Source organism: Ovis aries, chromosome 2, assembly GCF_016772045.2.
Source record: "Ovis aries strain OAR_USU_Benz2616 breed Rambouillet chromosome 2, ARS-UI_Ramb_v3.0, whole genome shotgun sequence".
Lineage (NCBI taxonomy): Eukaryota > Metazoa > Chordata > Mammalia > Artiodactyla > Bovidae > Ovis > Ovis aries.
This window is the reverse complement of record NC_056055.1, coordinates 51,154,480-51,172,357: the sequence shown is the minus strand read 5'-3', so window position 1 is coordinate 51,172,357 and position 17,878 is coordinate 51,154,480. Positions and strand designations below refer to the sequence as shown.

The 17,878-nt window shown below is 42.1% G+C and overlaps 1 protein-coding gene and 1 non-coding gene across 3 annotated transcripts in view; one reads left to right on the top strand and one right to left on the bottom strand.

The window, feature by feature from the left end:
* Positions 1 to 3,510: 3,510 nt before the first annotated feature.
* FRMPD1 (FERM and PDZ domain containing 1) overlaps positions 3,511 to 17,878 on the top strand; it is a 158,305-nt gene continuing 143,937 nt past the window's right edge. The window contains exons 1-2 of one of the 2 annotated variants that reach the window (XM_042243233.2): positions 3,511 to 3,553; positions 3,773 to 3,895. The gene's annotated coding sequence lies outside the window, so the exon portion shown is untranslated. Of the gene's footprint in view, positions 3,554 to 3,643; positions 3,896 to 17,878 lie in introns of those variants that run through there. The other variant, XM_027964407.3, reaches the window with a different exon arrangement.
* Positions 8,711 to 8,782, bottom strand: TRNAW-CCA (transfer RNA tryptophan (anticodon CCA)). Its single transcript has one exon. It is a non-coding gene; the product is annotated as a tRNA-Trp (tRNA).

Sequence of the window (17,878 nt, the reverse complement as noted above, 5' to 3'; positions counted from 1 at the left end):
GTTTGTCATAGCTTTTCTTCCAAGGAGCAAGTGTCTTAGTTTCATGGCTGCAGTCACCATCTACAGTGACTTTGAAGCCCAAGAAAATAAAGTTTGTCACTGTTCCCATTGTTTTCCCATCTATTTGCCATGAAGTGTTGGGACTGGATGCCATGATCTTTGTTTTTGAATGTGAGTTTTAAGCCAGCTTTTTCATTCTCCTCCTTTACCTTCATCAAGAGGCTCTTTAGTTCTTCTTCGCTTTCTGCCATAAGGGTGGTGTCATCTGCATATCTGAGGTTATTGATATTTCTCCCAGCAATCTTGATTCCAGCTTGTGCTTCATCCAGCCCAGCATTTCTCATGATGTACTCTGCATATAAGTTAAATAAGCAGGATAACAATATACAGCCTTGACGTACTCCCTTCCCAATTTGGAACCAGTCTGTTGTTGCTTCTTGACAGGTTTCAGGTTTCACAGGAGGCACATAAGGTGGTCTAGTATTCCCATTTCTTTAAGAATTTTCCACAGTTTGTTGTGATCCACACAGTCAAGGGCTTTAGCATAGTCAATGAAGCAGAAGTAGATATTTTTCTGGAATTCTCTTGCTTTTTCTGTGATCCAACAGATGTTGGCAATTTGATCTCTTGTTCCTCTGCCTTTTCTAAATCCAGCTTGAACATCTGGAAGTTCTCAGTTCATGTACTATTGAAGCCTAGCATGGAAACTTTTGAGCATTACTTTCCTAGTGTGTGAAATGAGTGCAATTATGTGGTAGTTTGAATATTCTTTGGCATTGCCCTTCTTTGAGATTGGAATGAAAACTGATCTTTTCCAGTCCTGTGGCCACTGCTGAGTTTTCCAAATTTGCTGGTATATTGAGTGCAGCACTTTCACAGCATCATCTTTTAGGATTTGAAAAAGCTCAGCTGAAATTCCATCAGCTCCACTAACTTTGTTTGTAGTGATGCTTCTGAAGGCCACTTGAGTTTGCACTCCAAGATGTCTGGTGCTAGGTGAGTGATCACACCATCATAGGTATCTGGGTCATTAAGATCTTTTTCATATAGTTCTGTGTATTCTTGCCACCTCTTCTTAATATCTTCTATTTCTGTTAGCTCCATACTGTTTCTATCCTTTATTGTGCCCATCTTTGCATGAAATGTCCCCTTGGTATCTCTAAATTTCTTGAAGAGGTCTCTAGTCTTTCCCATTCTATTCTTTTCCTCTTTTTCTTTGCATTGATCTTTGAGGAAGGCTTTCTTATCTCTCCTTGCTATTCTTTGGAATGCTGCATTCAGATGGGTATATATTTCCTTTTCTCCTTTGCCTTTAGTTTGAGCAAACTCCGAGAAATTGTGAAGGACAGGGAAGCCTGGCATACTGCAGTCTGTGGGGTTGCAAAGTCTTGGATACAACTTGGAAACTGAACAACGACAACAAAAAACTAAGTATAAGATCTGAAACCATAAAACTTCTAGAAGAAAACACAGGTGGTCAACTCTTTAACATTGATCTGGGTTAATATTTTTTGGACATGTCCTCTCAGGTGAAGGAAATAAAAACAAAAATAAACAAGTAGGACTACATCAAACTAAAAAGCTTTTGCACAGTGAGGGAAATTACCAACAAATGAAAAGGTCATGTACTGAATGGGAGAAGATATATGCAAACAGTGTTGCTGATAAGGGGTTCATATAGAAAACGTTCCAAGAACTCATACTATTCAACATCCCTTCCACCCAAGAAAACCTAATCAAAAAATGGGCAGACAATCTGAATAGACATTTTTCCAAAAAAGACATACTGATGATTAACAGGTACATGAAGAGATGCTCAACATCACTAGTCATCAGGGAAATGAAAATCAAGACGAGATATCACCTCACACCTGTAAGAATGGCTATTATCAAAAAAGACAACAAATAACAAGTATTGGTAAGGGTGTGGAGAAAGGAAACCCATATACACTGTTGGTGGGGACAAAAAATTGGCACAGCCACTGTGGAAAATAGTATGGAGAGTCCTCAGAAAATTAAACATGGAAATACCGTACAATCCAGTGATTTCACTTCTGGGTGAAAAGCATGAAAACACTAACTAGAAAAGATATGTACACTGCCATGTTCATTACAACATTATTTATAATAGCTGAGATACAGAAGTATCCTAAGTACCCGTTGATAGATGAATGGATAAAAAAGAAGTGGTATAAATACACAATGGAATATTACTCAGCCATAAAAAGAAGGAAATCTTGCCATTTCCAGCAACATGGATGGACCTAGAGGGCATTAAGCAAAGTGAAATCAGAAAGAAAGAAAAAGACAAATACCGCATGGTTTCACTTATAGGTAAAATTTAAAACAAACGAACAAAAAATAAAACAGAAACAGGGTCATAGATGCTGAGAACAAATTGATGATTGTTGAAGAGGAGGGGGTTTGGGAGAGAAGAGAAATAGGTAAGGGAGATTAAGAGATACAGAATTCTTGTGAAATAAATGTGTCGCACATATAAAATGTACAGTGTGGAGAATATAGTCAAGAGTTATATAATATCTTTTGGCGTACAGACCACATATTGCGGTGATCAGTCTGAAATGTACAGAACTACTGAGTCACTATTTTGTGTAACAGGAATTTACATAATCTTGTAGGTCAACTATACTTCAAAAACAAACGCATAGGAAAGGAGATAGGATTTGTGGTTACTGGAGATGGGGTGTGGCAGTGGGGTGATTGAATGAAAGCATTCAAAAAGTACAAACTTCCAATTATAAGATAAATAAGTTCTAGGGATGTGATATACAACATGAGAAATATAACACTGCTATATGTTATATATGAAAATTGATAAGAGAGTAAATCCTAAGAATTGTCAGCACAATGAAAAAAATGTTCTTTTTTATTTCTTTAATTTTGTATCTACATGAGATGGTGAATGTTCACTAAATTTACTGTAATAAGTTCGTGATGTATGCAAGTCAAATTAGTAAACTGTTTGAAGCATATATAGTGCTTTCTGTCAATTATATTATAGTAAAATTGGAGGAACTAAATTAAAAACAAATAAAATTAAAAATTAAGAAAAGCCTTCGCTAACTCTCCTGTGCTGGCTTAGCTGTGTGTCTGCATGATCTGTTCCTACTCCTGTGAGAGTGTCAGAGCACTGAGCACAGTGTCTTGCCACTGTGCATGTGCTCTTCTCTGTCCCTTAAAAAGGATAGCCATCATGTTTTGCTCATTTTTAATCTCATAGTACCTAGCAGATGGGAACTGTTCAGTAAGTGTCTCCTAGGTAAATGCTTGTTGTCAAATAAGTTGATTTTGAGGAATGGTATCAAAGCTTTTGTTGTTGGGTAACCTGAAATTGTAAGCCTAGAAAAGACTTAGAAGTCTGAGACATTATATATGACTCATAGGCTCTGCTTCCTTCTCAGCCTGATGGACTTGGAAGACATGCAATGACTGATACACGTGAACGTCACATGCATCCCTACACAGTGTGTATTTCCAAGTCACATGACACCCATTCCTCTGCAGGGAAAGAGCCCTGGGCCAGCTGAGCTAGGTTAGTGCACTATGGGTGAGCCTCACAGGCTGCTGGCACACCTCAAGAGGGTGTGGATTTTGTGTCAAGTGTAGGAAAGCCAACTAGGGCAGAGAGTATGAGAACCAGTTGGAAGAAGGATGACACCCCAGGGAGATGAGTCTCCTGCTCATCAGTTCTAGTCTCAACTCTTTCATTCATGAGCTGTGTGATCTTGAACAAGTGTTTTCCTTTTTGTAGGCTCCAGTGTCCCTGTTTGTAAAATGAGGGCTTGGATTGGCTGGTCTCTAAAGTCCCTTCCAGGATTGATGCTCTGGGATTCTGTGAAGTGTGAAGACTGCAGACATCAGTGGAAGGAAGCAGGTGAGTGTATATTAAGAGCATGTGGCAATCAGCCATCTGTTCCAGGCCTTCAGCAAAAAGGAGCCAAGCTAGTATACAGATTTACTTTAAGTCACCCTAGAAGTGGAGACATCTGAGGCACAATGGCTCACCATTGTGTCTTATGGATCTAGCTCAGGTCTGTCAGAAGGAAGCATTTCCAAGGATTGGAGTCGGGGTGGGTGGGTGGCAAAGCAGTGTTAGTTTTCACTTCATAATAAAATGATCACATTTGGGACAAGTTTTTATGTTTTTTTAGCCAATAGTTTTGATTAATTTTTTTGTACTGAAATTATCCCAAATTTGAGTGTTGGAAATGATGCAAAGAGTACCACCTGGAGCTTAGCTGGGAGAGGCCTGACAGCAGCGCAGTGTTTTTGAGACCTCATGAACTGTAGCCCACCAGGCTCCTCTATCCGTGGGATTCTCCAGTCAAGAATACTAGAGTGGGTTGCCATTCCCTTCTCCAGAAGTGTTTTTGAATGTAACTGTTAAGTGGATGAATTGAGGTGGGTTTTTTTTTTTTTTGAGTTTGAGGCTATGAACCATTGAGTCATAGAAACTCATAGAAACTTGCCTTAGCCAAGTGAAAAACATCCAGTTTCTTCTGAAGTCTTAAATAAGTGGTGCCTTTGATAATTAAATGAAAGATTCCTTGAGAAGCATAAAGAAAGGTATATATATATATGCCTAATTGAATAAATGCTTTATAACCAACTCTTACTAGGTCTAGTACACTGGTGTCAGAATCTCTGAGAGGTGTATGGAAACTCCCACCTTTGTTCCTGAAGTAACTGGAAGCACGTAGGCACAAGGTGTGCTCAGGAAGTCAACCTTCTGGCTCAGGATAACTCCTTTCAAGTCTTGTCCTTCCTTTGTGTTGACCAAGAGTTTCTTCATCTTCTTAGAAAAATGCCTGTGTGATGATTCACTTGGGTTCAGAAAGATGGATGCATAATCTCTTAATTCTTGAGGGTATATGAGTTTGTATCCTAGTGGACAAAGCACAAGTGTTGGTGTGGCAAAGTTCTGTTTTTGGCTCTCAGGATTAAGTTGAGCCAGGAGCAAAGTAAAGCCCCTCCTGAGGGGACCAGCCAGATGCAGAAAGAAGGAAAGGAAATGGACCTCCAGGAAGAGGAGCCAAAACACAGAAATAGTAATAGTTAAATTCACTGACTGTTTACTCTGTGCCAAGCAGGATTCCAAATCACAATGATCATAATCAGAATTACACTATTAAGAGTTCTCACACCAGCCCTCTGGGGCAGCCTCTCTTATTCCATTTTCTAAATGGAAAACTCAGGTAGATAATGGTGATTGTAGAGCTGGGATACAGACCCAGGTAGTTGGGCTGTAGAGTCCTTGCTGTTTACCCCTGTGCCCTGCTGTGTCCATAACCTTTCAAGGTCATATACAACTCTCGCCATGTATCTCCAGCATCCATTCTAGGGCTGGGGAGGTAATGGGCTTTGTGGAGCGTTCGTGAACCGAATGGAACCCAATAGACCCAGCCTGTGCACACCTGGACTCTGTGGGAAGCTCTGTTTGACTCAGAGCAGTACTTGAGAGGAGCAGAATGCTAGCTGGTCCCTGGGGGTTGACAGCTGAAGCCCAGTCCGACCAGCAGATGTGAGATCGTGTGCAGGGTTCCCTCTTACTGCACAGATATGGGGAGGCAAACCATGGGTAGAGAAGAGGCTGGAGCTGGTGGGTGTGAGGGAGCAGAGTTCTGGTTCCATAGCATGTACTGAGAACCCTCTGCACCAGCCGCTGTACTGGGCGCTGGCCACTGTGATACAGAGTTGGATTGTCCATATTCCATGCCCCGGAGGAGCTCTATGCTAGTATTGGGAAGGGCTACCTATCTGATGGGACCCAGAAAATTGCATTAGGACCCCTGTCCTGCTTTGCAGGGCCAGAGAAGACTAATTCTCAATCCCATTGTCTTTCTTACAGAGTTTTAAAATTCAGCTCATTCCCACTAACTGGATTCAGGATATGGGTTATGTAACTTTCAGGCTTCTGGATGAACTTTCTGGATCAAGAATGTAGAGCTAAGATGGTGGCAAGGCCGGGTAGACAGAACTTGGAAAAGGGCTCTGCAATTAAAATGACTAGAGAGATGGTTGGATAAGAGAAAGGAGGAAAAGAAAGATAGCTGTTCATGTGTTCATAAAACACTGCTGCTGGTGCTAAATTGCTTCAGTCCTGTCTGACTCTTTGCAACCCTGTGGACTGTAGCTCGCCAGACACTTCTGTCCATGGGATTCTCCAGGCAAGAATACTGGAGTGGGTTGCCATTTCCTCCTCCAAGGGATCTTCCTGACCCAGGGATCAAACCCACATCTCTTAAGTCTCCTGCACTGGCAGACAGGTTCTTTACTACTAGCACCACCTGGGAAGCCCCACATGAAGCCCCCCCCCATTGAAGTATAAACACTAGGACCTATTTACCCAGTAGGGAGAAGAGGACATTTAATCTCCGTGTTAATTATGGAACCATCTTTTGGGTCAAGTGTCTTAAGTGATGAAGCAATTTTGGCAGACAGGGACTCATTTGGTGATAAGTGATGAGGGTGATGTCTGTCTGGTTTGCCTGGATAGTCCCAGTTTATGCTTGTTATACTGCTGGCATTATTTATTTATATTGCCTTGTTTCACTCTAAAAAGTATCCTGGTTTGGATGGTAAATTTTTTGGTCATGCTGCCCAAGGACCAAAAACACCTGCATTTTTTCTGGTGGGCTTGAGTTCTGCATTTTAAGGTGAAAGAGATTGAAGTATAAACATCTCTTGCTAGACAGCCTTTTCCTCTGTTACCATCATGCCTGAATATGGTCAAAACTCAGTCCTCTCCCCCCTTAGCCTGGCTGGAAAATATAAAACTAAAATTTACTCTAAAAATTAATAGAACCTCTCCCCACTTCCAGAAATCTCTTTAGAAATAGAAAAACACGGGCAAGGTACAAATTCATTCAGCTTTTGCCCTAGATCTCTTTGACTAGCTTTAGTTAGGCTTATCAGTTCTCAAATCTTTTAGTTTTCCTCCACTTAAAGTTCTGGGGCCCACAGCAGACAGAGGCTGGAGTAAGGTGCTGGCAGGCAACCACAGATGTAGAAGGGTCCTGTCAGCCTCTCACATGTCCTGCTGTTCTATAGGACCTAGTCCTTGAGATGTCATCTCCTGACTCCTCGGGGAAGAGAGGGAGAAGAGTTACTTTCTCATGTGGAGCCACCCCTGGAGATCTGCTTGAAACATATCACTGTGACTGTAGTAATTGTTAGAAACTAGCAAAAGAATCAAGGAAAAGGAATGAAACTGGTGGTGTTTCATGAAATTTAATTGAGCATTGCCCTGCTTTTTAGCATCCCTTAGCTCAGTTTATGTGGCCTCATTTACACGTGGAAGAAAACAAAGATTTGGAGAAGGAGCCTCTCTTGTGTGTCCTTTGCTCTCTCTCTCCCCTCACTGGTACATCTACCCTTGCCTGTGTTGTTGTGCTGCTGTTGCTAAAGCCATCAAGCAAGACCTGTGACTGTACATGACCTTGCTGCTGCTAAGTCACGTCGTGTCCGACTCTGTGCGACCCCATAGATGGCAGCCCACCAGACTCCCCTGTCCCTGGGATTCTCCAGGCAAGAACACTGTAGGGGGTTGCCATTTCCTTCTCCAGTACGTGACCTTAGTCATCTATTTGTTACAGAAGCATTTTTGGACTGTTTGAATGGCTTCATCACCTCATCCTTTTGGGTACAGCTGGAGATTAGGAGGAATAGTAATAGACAATTATTGAGCATTAGGCCTGTCATAGATGTTGAAGGGAATTACAGGGTCAAGAAATTATAGTCAAAATTCAAGGGATGCAAAAAGAAGGAGATATTGTTTAGGTTTTGATGCTAGAAGCTCATTGTTTCAAAGATCTACAAGTATGTAATAAAACCATGCCAGCTCTTGTTTTCACCTTCTCAACGTAAAACAGCTAAAAAAATCAGTGAATAATAAGAGACAGCGAAGGTGTACTTTTTCATGGAGAATACCCCTAGGAATCTTGCTGTTTCAGGGAGACATTGGTTGTGGGTTTTGTGAATCAGCGTTAAGAGGAGCTAGGTGAGCCTGTGACTGGCAATAACATCTGTAGCTCCTGAAGTCAAGATGGGGTAGTCAGTCAGTTCTCATGCTTCCTCGTGTCACAGTCATATCACCGGGGCACACAGATGGGTTGGAAATGTTTCCCTGCAGGGTCTTTGCTGATCCTCAGTTTCCTCTGATAAACTGCCTCATTCTTCACATCAAATTCTCTTTAAAACAAAGTGAACTCTGGGTTGATGAAACAACACACTGATTATTTAAGAAACGTGACATAATACCTGTGAAGATTATTGAATGTGTGCAGAAGCCTTCCAAATATTAAACTCTGGGGGATAGAAACCAATTCCAAACCACTGCCATTGCAGAAAATCTTGTTTTCCTTTGCAAATCATGCTCGAGAACTGTCGCTAATAACGACTTATCAACCTTAAAAGCAACCACAATCATAACTTTATAGTAATGATAGAAGTACTGAAAGTATTTAAGTTTTAACAAAAACAATAGTTAAAATGTATCAAGGGCATACTGTGTACCAGATCCTGCCCTGAGAGCTTTACATGCATTGTCTTGTTTGGAGTGAAGTGAAGTTGCTCAATCGGGTCCAACTCTTTGCGACCCTGTGGACTGTAGCCTGCCAGGCTCCTCTGTCCATGGGATTCTCCAGGCAAGAATACTGGAGTGTGTTACCATTTCCTTCTCCAGGGCATCTTCCCAACCCAGGGATCTAACCTGGGTCTCCTGCATTGGAGGCAGATGCTTTAACCTCTGAGCCACCAGGGAAGCCCATTTAATCATCCCAATAAAAAGTATTCTTATGTAGGCATTATTATATTATTATCCTAATTTTACAGATGAATATTATTACAGCCCAACCTCTCTCCAGATATCAACTGTCTACTCAGCATCTTTGTTTGGATATTTAATAAGCATCTCAAGTTTAAAGTCCAAAACTTGGTCGCTAATATTCCCTTTTTCTTTCCCCTTCTTCCAGCATACTTGCATGCCTTCAGTGTTCCTCATCGCAGATAATGGCAATTCCAACCTTCAAGTTGCTCAGGCCAAAAATCTTAGAGTCATCTTTGACTCCTCTTTTCTCATTCACACACCACATCCCACATGGTTAGAAAATCCTGGTGCTGTACCTTCAAACCATGTCGGAATCTGACTGCTTCTCACTTTTCCACTGCTACTACCTGTTTCCAACTACCATCCTCTCTCACCTGGATGACTGCAGTGATCTTCAAGTCTATGCCCTCGCCCCCTTCAAGTCTATTCTCTTCACAGAGGCCAGACTGCCTCTGCTAAAAGGCAAGTTCAAAATCCTCCAGTGGTTACTCATCTGATTTAGAGTAGAAATCAAAGCCCTTCCAATGGCTGCAAAGCCTCAGTCAGGGTTAACTTCTTTTCTGATCTTCACCTTGAGTTCACCGACCCTGAATTTTTTGCAGTGTCTTGTGCATATATAAATCTGTGCATTCTTCTGGAAGAACCTATCTAGTGGTTACCAGCTTCTTGAAAGACTCAGCGCCTCCCCAAAGCTTAAGAATCACTGCCTGGAGGAAACCTCATATTTGAAAATCCAATTTAAGGAAAGCATTTATTCAAATTATAAAATGTTTTGAAAAGGATTTTTGATTTGATAAAAGGAATCACTGAAAATGTCTTGTGCATTTACAGTACAATGAAATCAATATGTTTAATTATTTTACTAGACTCTGTGACCCAAGTGTATCAGTTCTAAGAGGATTCAGAGTATATCTGACTATAGTAAAATCTATGTGTAACAGATAGATGTTTAAGCCTTAGCTAACAGTTCTCTTATTCCTGTTAATATCAAACCTATAGGCACAGTTTGGGGGCTGTTATATGTAAGGTGTTGTATTTGGAAATACTTTTGACATATTTCAGTTCACAGAGCCTAATGTAAAGCTGGGCACAGCTTTAGAAGTCTATCTTTAGATGTCTATCTTCTGTATGCTCGTCCTGCCTTTAACCCTTATCCTAGAATTTGAATCATTTCACAGATCAGCAAATTGTAAAATGAGATTGGAGCCAAAGTAATTCTCTTGAGCAGGGAGAGAGACCAGCAGTGTTTGCAGGTAGATCAGCCTGGATATGGGTTCTTGAGTCACTGAGACCCCAGGACTCAATCATCCTCTGCATCTCGACCATTTATAGACTGGAAACCCTGACATATGCCAGGGGTGTTGTGTGGATTAACCAGTAAACCATAGTCAGTTATGAAGTAAACATTAATTATTGTTTTCATGGTGAGTTCTGGTCTGGGTTCCTGACCTGGAGAGAGGACTTTCTTGCACAGTAGCCTCTGTTGGAGTTCAGAGCACCCTACAAACCTGTGAGGGATGTATCCTCCTTTGCCATATGTTGGGAGTACTCCAAAGAGTTGTGGAGCACTTGATTTTGCACTGGAGACGTGTCCTGTGTGTGACTACAGGGAACCCAGTCCCTGTCTCCATAAGAAGGGCTGCTGTCGGGCAGAGGATTTGTTCTTCTTGGACCCAGAGGGCAAAACCAGGACCAGTGGGGAGGCAGTTGTTAGCCCAAGAGTGGGAAGAACTTCAACAACTGGAGCAGTTCAGCTGTGGAACCAATGCCTGAAAAGGCAGGGAGTTTTTCCCAGCCATGGAGAAGTTTAAGGAAAGGCTAGATGACTTATTTTCAAATAACTTACTGATTTATTACATACCCTATGTAGGACATTATGCTGAGTACTGGAGGAGGCCAGATGTGAACTAGACAAGTACTGTGCTCTTAGCACAGATGTAAGAGGGAAGATAAAATCCATCCATCAATCCAGTGAATCTACAGTGGTCCCTCAGTATTCATGGGAGATTAGTTTCAGGACCTCTGCCCTTCCCACAGGTACCAAAACCCAAGAATGCTCAAGTTCCTTGTGTAAGATGGACAGTACCATCTGTAAAACAGTATAGTCTGCCCTCCACATCTGGGGATGCAGAACTTTTAGATACAGAGGGCCGACTGTATATTGAGGTATCATAGCACTGGGTGCTATACAGTACTGAATAAAACAAAGAGCTTGTGTGTCTTACAGCTGGTAGATGAGTTTGACAATAAGAACCCCTTAAGCATGAAGTTAATGTCAGTCTTCGAGAATGAAACTAGGAAAAGTTAACATGAAACGAAAATCAACTGGCTAACGGCAATGCAATTTTAACTGAAAAAATTTAAACAAAAACAAATCATACTTTGGCAACTGTGAGGACCGTGTGAAGGGAGTGGTCTGTCTGGAGCTAGAGGACAGGGAGTTAAAGGGCAAGTGTTTGTGAATTTGTTCCTAGCAAGATCTGAACACAGGCTTGTGGACCAGGGACTGAGAACATCAGGCTGTCGCAGCTCAGCGGCACTGGCCACTGAGATCACACCACTCGTACTCTTTTCAGGGAGATCTCTTCTCCCGGCTGACTCCTGCTTATCTTCAGGTTTTAACGTAAATGTGACTTTCCTGGAAAAGCCTCATCTGTACTCTCACAGTACTGAGTACTAGTTCTCTTATGTGGCACTTATTCCAGCTGTAATTTATTCACCGTTCGTTGGCATCTTCCTTCCGCACTAGACCAGATGCTGCATGAGGGTAGAGCGCTATCAGTTTTATTCACCCCTGTATCCCATTGCCTGGCACACAGAGGCACTCAGTAAATACTTGTCAAATGACTGGATAAATAAATGAAAGATGGAATAAATCTGACTTCCCAGGAAGATTTTTTCCTATAAGGGAAGAATTTTCTGAGCAGAGAGATGACTTTTATTTCTGGAACTCTTGGAGACCTCACTTACAGAAGGATTCTAACATAAGGTAGAAATGTGAGTGGACAGGAAATGAACTATGGGACTTTAGGATGGAATAGCAATGATAGAAGCGGTTATGTAAGAGAGGGCACCTGACCTGAGTACTGAATCAAAGATGGGATTTGGCAAGTGGAACTGAGAAGTAGATGGAAAAAGACTATTCTAGCTAGAGATAGACAGCATGAGCAAAGATATCCAGTTTGGAATTCAGAGTGTATGTACAGGAGTGATGAAACATAACATGGGGAGGGCAGGCTGGGATCCCACTGAGGCAGGCAGGATAAAGGGTTTAGATTTATTCATCTATTGGCAGGCTTTGCCATAGGGCTGCCGCCTATGGGGTCGCACAGAGTCGGACATGACTGAAGTGACTTAGCAGCAGCAGCAGCCACAGAGGGGACCCCTGCATTGCATAGGTGTCAGTTCCTCTTGTAGCTTTTCAAAAGATATGACATGGACAAGGACTGGGTGACCTCAGGAGAAGGCCAGCTGTGTGTCTCCTTAAGTGTCCTCACAGTAGGGTGTAACTATCAGGGATCTCATAGGGTTCAGGTTCTTGCCCTTTATCTGTCAGGCTCAAAAATCTGTTTATCCATACTCAAAGGTGGATCAAAGCTCACAAGGCTACTGTATATAACCAGGATGCTGATTTAGTAATTCATAAGGAAAACTAGCATTGCTACGGGTATCATATAGTCAAGTCCTAAAATGTTCCCGTCCTGTAAGCAGATCACATAAAAAGTCATATATAATTAGGTGTTAGTTTGTTAACTCACAAGAAATACATTCCCCAAGAATGCCCAAGCCCAGTAGCTAGGGAGTCGTTTTCTGTCGCTACATTTAGACGGGAGGCCAAACTACAATCAGTTGCTTGATAAACTTGGAATTTAGAACAAGGGAAACTCATTAGAAGAATGTTTCAAATGAACTTATTTACAAAATAGAAACAGACTCACAAACTTAGAGAATGAATTTATGGTTACAGGGTTGGGGAAGGGTAGGGGGGGAGAGATAGATTGGGAGTTTGAGATTGACATGTACACATTGCTGTATTTAATATAGATAACCAACAGGACCTACTATATAGCACAGGGAACACTGCTTTGTATTCTGTAATAAACTAAATGGGAAAAGAATTTGAAAAAGAATAGATACATGCATATGTGTAACTGAATAACACAATGTTGTTAATCAACTATTTGTTGTTTAGTTGCTAAATTGTGTCCAACTCTTTTGCAACCCCATGGACTGTAGCCCACCAGACTCCTCTGTTCATGGGATTTCTCCAGGCATGAATACTGGAGTGGGTTGCCATTTCCTTCTCCAGGGGAATCGTCCTGACCCAGGGATCAAACCCTGGTCTCCTGTGCTCCAAAATAAAATAAAAATTAAAAGAATGTTTCTAGACATCTGACCTCTGTAATAGGCAGGAACTTGTCACCAGAATTACCTGGGTCACGTTTTTAACCAGAATCCCTCTTCTCTAGATGGTATTAAATGGATGATGCCAAGGTTTGCTTGTCTGACCTCCTTTCCTTGCATTTGTATGGATGGTTAACCTCCCTTCTGACTGATGCTTGTCTTTTCTAGCTATGTGAACACTTTCAATTTGATTTCATCAAGTTTTCCTGGTTTGAGAACCATTCTGTTTCTTTAGAGTGATTTAGCAAATCTCTCCTGTAATTGATGTTGTGTTGATGTCCCAGTTTAATTCTCAGAGGACAATCTCATTTCTCATTCTTTCAGGATCACTCACTGTTGGCCCTAGTACTGACAACACTTTCCAGCCTCGAGATTCTAGGGCAACCCAAGCCTCTAAAGGTTTGAAACAATCTTATTTAACATTGTGAGACTGTTACAAACTAGATGAAGCCTCAGTGATAATAACTATTTCCATTCCACTCATGTTCCTTTTTGCAATCAAAACACAGGCTCATGTCTTTTATCATTCTAAGATGAAATTCCTTTCCTCTTCAGGTAAAGAGGGCAGAGATTGAGTTGCTCATGGTCACATAGTTAACAAGAGACAGAAACAGAGCTCAAATCCCAGGCTACTTTCTAGTATATCCCACTCCTTGATCATGTAACAGAAGTTTTCTTTTAAATTCCATTTACATTGAAAGGAAAAATCAAATTACACTAACATTAATTTATCTAACTGAAGATCATGCAGAGAAGTCAAGTCAATTCTCCATCATGAGTGATGGAGAATTCTAGTATCAGGATCAGGGGTTGATTAGCAGTAGATATGAAAATCCCATCCCTACCTCAAGGAGGCAGAACAATGAGATTAGACAGACCCTGTGGTCACAGCTGGCAGGAGCAGTAGGAACAAAGACCAGATCACAGACCAGAAGGCCCTTGGGTGAGCCCAGAGTTGGGAAAAAGGGGCTGGTATTCCTGAGGGATGTTGCCACTGTGCCGCAGGGAAAATTGGGTGAATGGTGCCTCTTAGCCTTTCTGGAATCAAAACACTCTTTCATTGCTGGAAATAGGAGGATACATTCACACTCTTTGAGTCTTTGGCCCATACTTTATACAACCCACCTCCCTTTGTGATAATTCGGGGCTAGGGACATTATTTTGCTCCTAACAAGGGTGAAGATTGTATTGCCTCCAACCTAAACCCAGGAAACTGTAACCCTTAGATGTTAAGTAACTTGAGCAAGGTCACTTAACTAATATATGTTGGAAATGGTTTCTAAGGTAGGTTGGTTTGGATGTAAAACTCAAACTTCCCCATTGTCCAGTGCTGACTCTCAAAACATTCATGTCTTTGAATGAGAGTTTACAATTCAGGCCTCTTTTGTCCTCCAGTCCTGCAGGAAACAAAAGACAGGAGAAAGGCAGGAAAGTGCTGCATTCAGTACGTGCTAGAGCCGTATCATCTGGGTTCAAGTCCTACCACCTGCCAGCTGGATGACCTGGGGCAAGCCTTACCCTCTCTGTGCCTGTTTCCTCACTTCTAAAATGAGGATAATAATAGTACTCACTTAAAAAAAATGATAGTACTTACTTCACAAGATTGTTGTGAGAATCAAATACATTAATATAACTATAGTGCTTAGAAAGGGGCTTCCCTGGTGGCTCAGATGGTAAAGAATCTGCCAGTGCTTAGAAAAGTATCTGGCACGTAGTACATGCTCAATAAAATTAGCCATTAATATCTTGATTAAATTGAGGTCTTGACCTTAGTCCAGTCTGACCCCTTCAGCGGCTTTGGGAGACACTGCAGCGTCATTAATTCCATAATTCTAAACTCAACATTCAGAAAACTAAGATCATGGTATCTGTTCCTATCACTTCATGGCAAATAGATGGGCAAACAATGGAAACAGTGGCAGACTTTATTTTGGGGGGCTCCAAAATAAAGCCATGAAATGAAAAGAAGCTTGCTCCTTGGGGGAAAAGTTATGACCAACCTAGAGAGCATATTAAAAAGCAGAGACATTACTTTGCCAACAAAGATCCATCTTGTCAAAGCTATGGTTTTTCTAGTAGTCACCTATGGATGTGAAAGTTGGACTATAAAGAAAGCTGAGTGCTGAAGAATTGATGGCTTTGAACTGTGGTGTTGGAGAATACTCTTGAGAGTCCCTTGGACTACAAGGAGATCCAACCAGTCCATCTTAAAGGAAATCAGTCCTGAATATTCATTGGAGGGACTGATGCTGAAGCTGAAACCCCAGTACTTTGGCCACTTGATGTGAAGAACTGACTCATTGGAAAAGACCCTGATGCTGGGAAAGATTGAAGGCAGGAGGAGAAGGGAATGACCGAGGATGAGATGGCTGGATGGCATCACTGACTCGATGGACATGAGTTTGAGTAAACTCCAGGAGTTGGTGATGGACAGGGAGGCCTGGCATGCTGCAGTCGATGGAGTTGCAAAGAGTTGGACACAACCGAGCACTTGAACTGAACTGAAGCCACCTGTTGGGGTAGGTTGCTTTCTAGATGGTCATCTGAACTATTTTAATGGATCATCTTAACCATTTTAACACATCCCTACTGACGTAAATCCTAGACATCATCTAGAATTCTAGGGTCACATCATAGGTAGTCCCTACAGTTTGCCTCTGTTGTACCCTCTGCCCCCCTCTCCTAGAAATGCTTGTCTAAAGTGACTGATAAATTTACTGGAGATTTGCCCTGATGAGGGTGCCAGCAGCTCACAGGTGGCTAGCACTCCCCAGAGAGTCCATTCCTTGCATGCTTTGTAGCTTAGCAGGCTCCTGGATCTTCTCAGCTGGTGAGATTCCAGATGCCTAAGCTGGCAGGAAGGGTGAGGCTGCCCCAGTTGACTCCAGGAAGGGAATCAGCTCTGTCCACACAGACAACTGCAGACCAATTAAAATGGTGCATAAGCTAATCAAGGACTGAATGAGGTGCCACTTCCCTGAGGTGCCACATGCGTGCCAGACAATGACAGCCTTGAGCAAGAACCTTCTTGAGCAAGACTTGAAACTGAATGGCTTAGGTGACAAGATTAAAGCGAATAGGACCACAAAGTGCAAGACATAACTTCATGCTTTCACATGGAATCTTTAATACTGTTCAATTTCATAAGTATTTATGAAATGTGAATGGGGCAGGAAACATTGCTAGACATTATGGGAACACACGTGGGTGACAGTCAGTCCCTGACTCCAGGGTGTCAGTTCTCCAACCCTACTCCCACATGTCATCGGTACCTGCAATTCGTCTCACACGGACCATTGTAACCTCTCTTAACTGGTCTCCCCGTCTCCTTTGTTTCCTCAGCCACAATCTGTACAAACAAACTTTGGTCTCATAACTCTTGACTCAAAATGGTTCCCATTGCCTACACGTTAAGTGCAAATATCTTGCCAATGTTAAAGACCCCATAGATTGGTCCAAATTAATCTTTCCAGGTTCTTCTCTAACTGCATTCCCCTCCTCCATGTCAGCCTTATTGGTCTCTCACGGTTTCCTCAAACATGCAGTCTTCATTTGCCCCCCATCTTCCTGCTTTCCCGAGTCTGTTACAAGGCACAGCATGCCTTCCCCTTGCATCTCTGATCAGAGAGATCTTGCCTCTAGGCTTCAGGGCTCATCTCCAGTGCCACTTCTTCTCTGAAGCATTGTCTGATGCTGGCCACCTCTCATGGGATGTCAACAATCCCCATGTTATCCTCCATTGTACTTGGTTTATCCTGCTCTCATGCCTGAGTTTTCTTCCAGCAAGTCTCCTGAGGAACTGGTCCTGGGGTTAGCTTTGTTATTTTCCTCTCCCACAGCTTAATGAGCATGGTACTCATGTGGAGTGGATTATACTGAATGGTATGGGGCAGATAAACCCAGCCCAAAGTGACTCTTGTCAGCCAAAATGCTACAAGGTTCTATGCCAGAGCTCCGAAGTGGAATAGAATTCCAAGTAGGAAAGACCAGGAAAGGTTTCATTTTTTCATGTAAACCTTCCCTGATTTCTCCTCCTTTTGTGACATGTGTCTTTCTTGTATGCCGCCCCCCTACACTGTGGTATTCACAACTTGGTATTTTAATTGTTCCCTTATATTAATATATCTGATTTAGGCTTCCCTGGTAGCATACCAGTAAAGAATCTGCCTGCCAATGCAGGTGATGTGGGTTCAATCCCTGGGTTGGGAAGATCCCCTGGAGAAGGGAATGGCAACCCATTCCAGTATTCTTACCTGGTAAATCTCATGGACAGAGGAGCCTGGCAGGCTATAGTCCATGGGGTCACAAAGAGTCAGACATGACTTAGTGACTAAACAACAACAACAAATATGTCTGATTTATCTCCTAGACTAGAATATCCTTAAGGGCAGGGACCAAACTTTAGTCCCTGTTACATTTTTGTACCAAGCCCAGTGCTTGGCACATAGTAGGTGCTCAGCAATTATTTGTAGGAGGAGGAAAAAGAGGGTGGGAGAGAGGGAAGGGAGAGTTTATTCATGCAGAGATGGAAAAAGGTGAACACTATAAAGAAATTGAATCCAAAGAGATATAGTCATAAGTGGGGCTCTGCCACATTGTCTTGGTGGGGTAGCTTGATGTAATGAA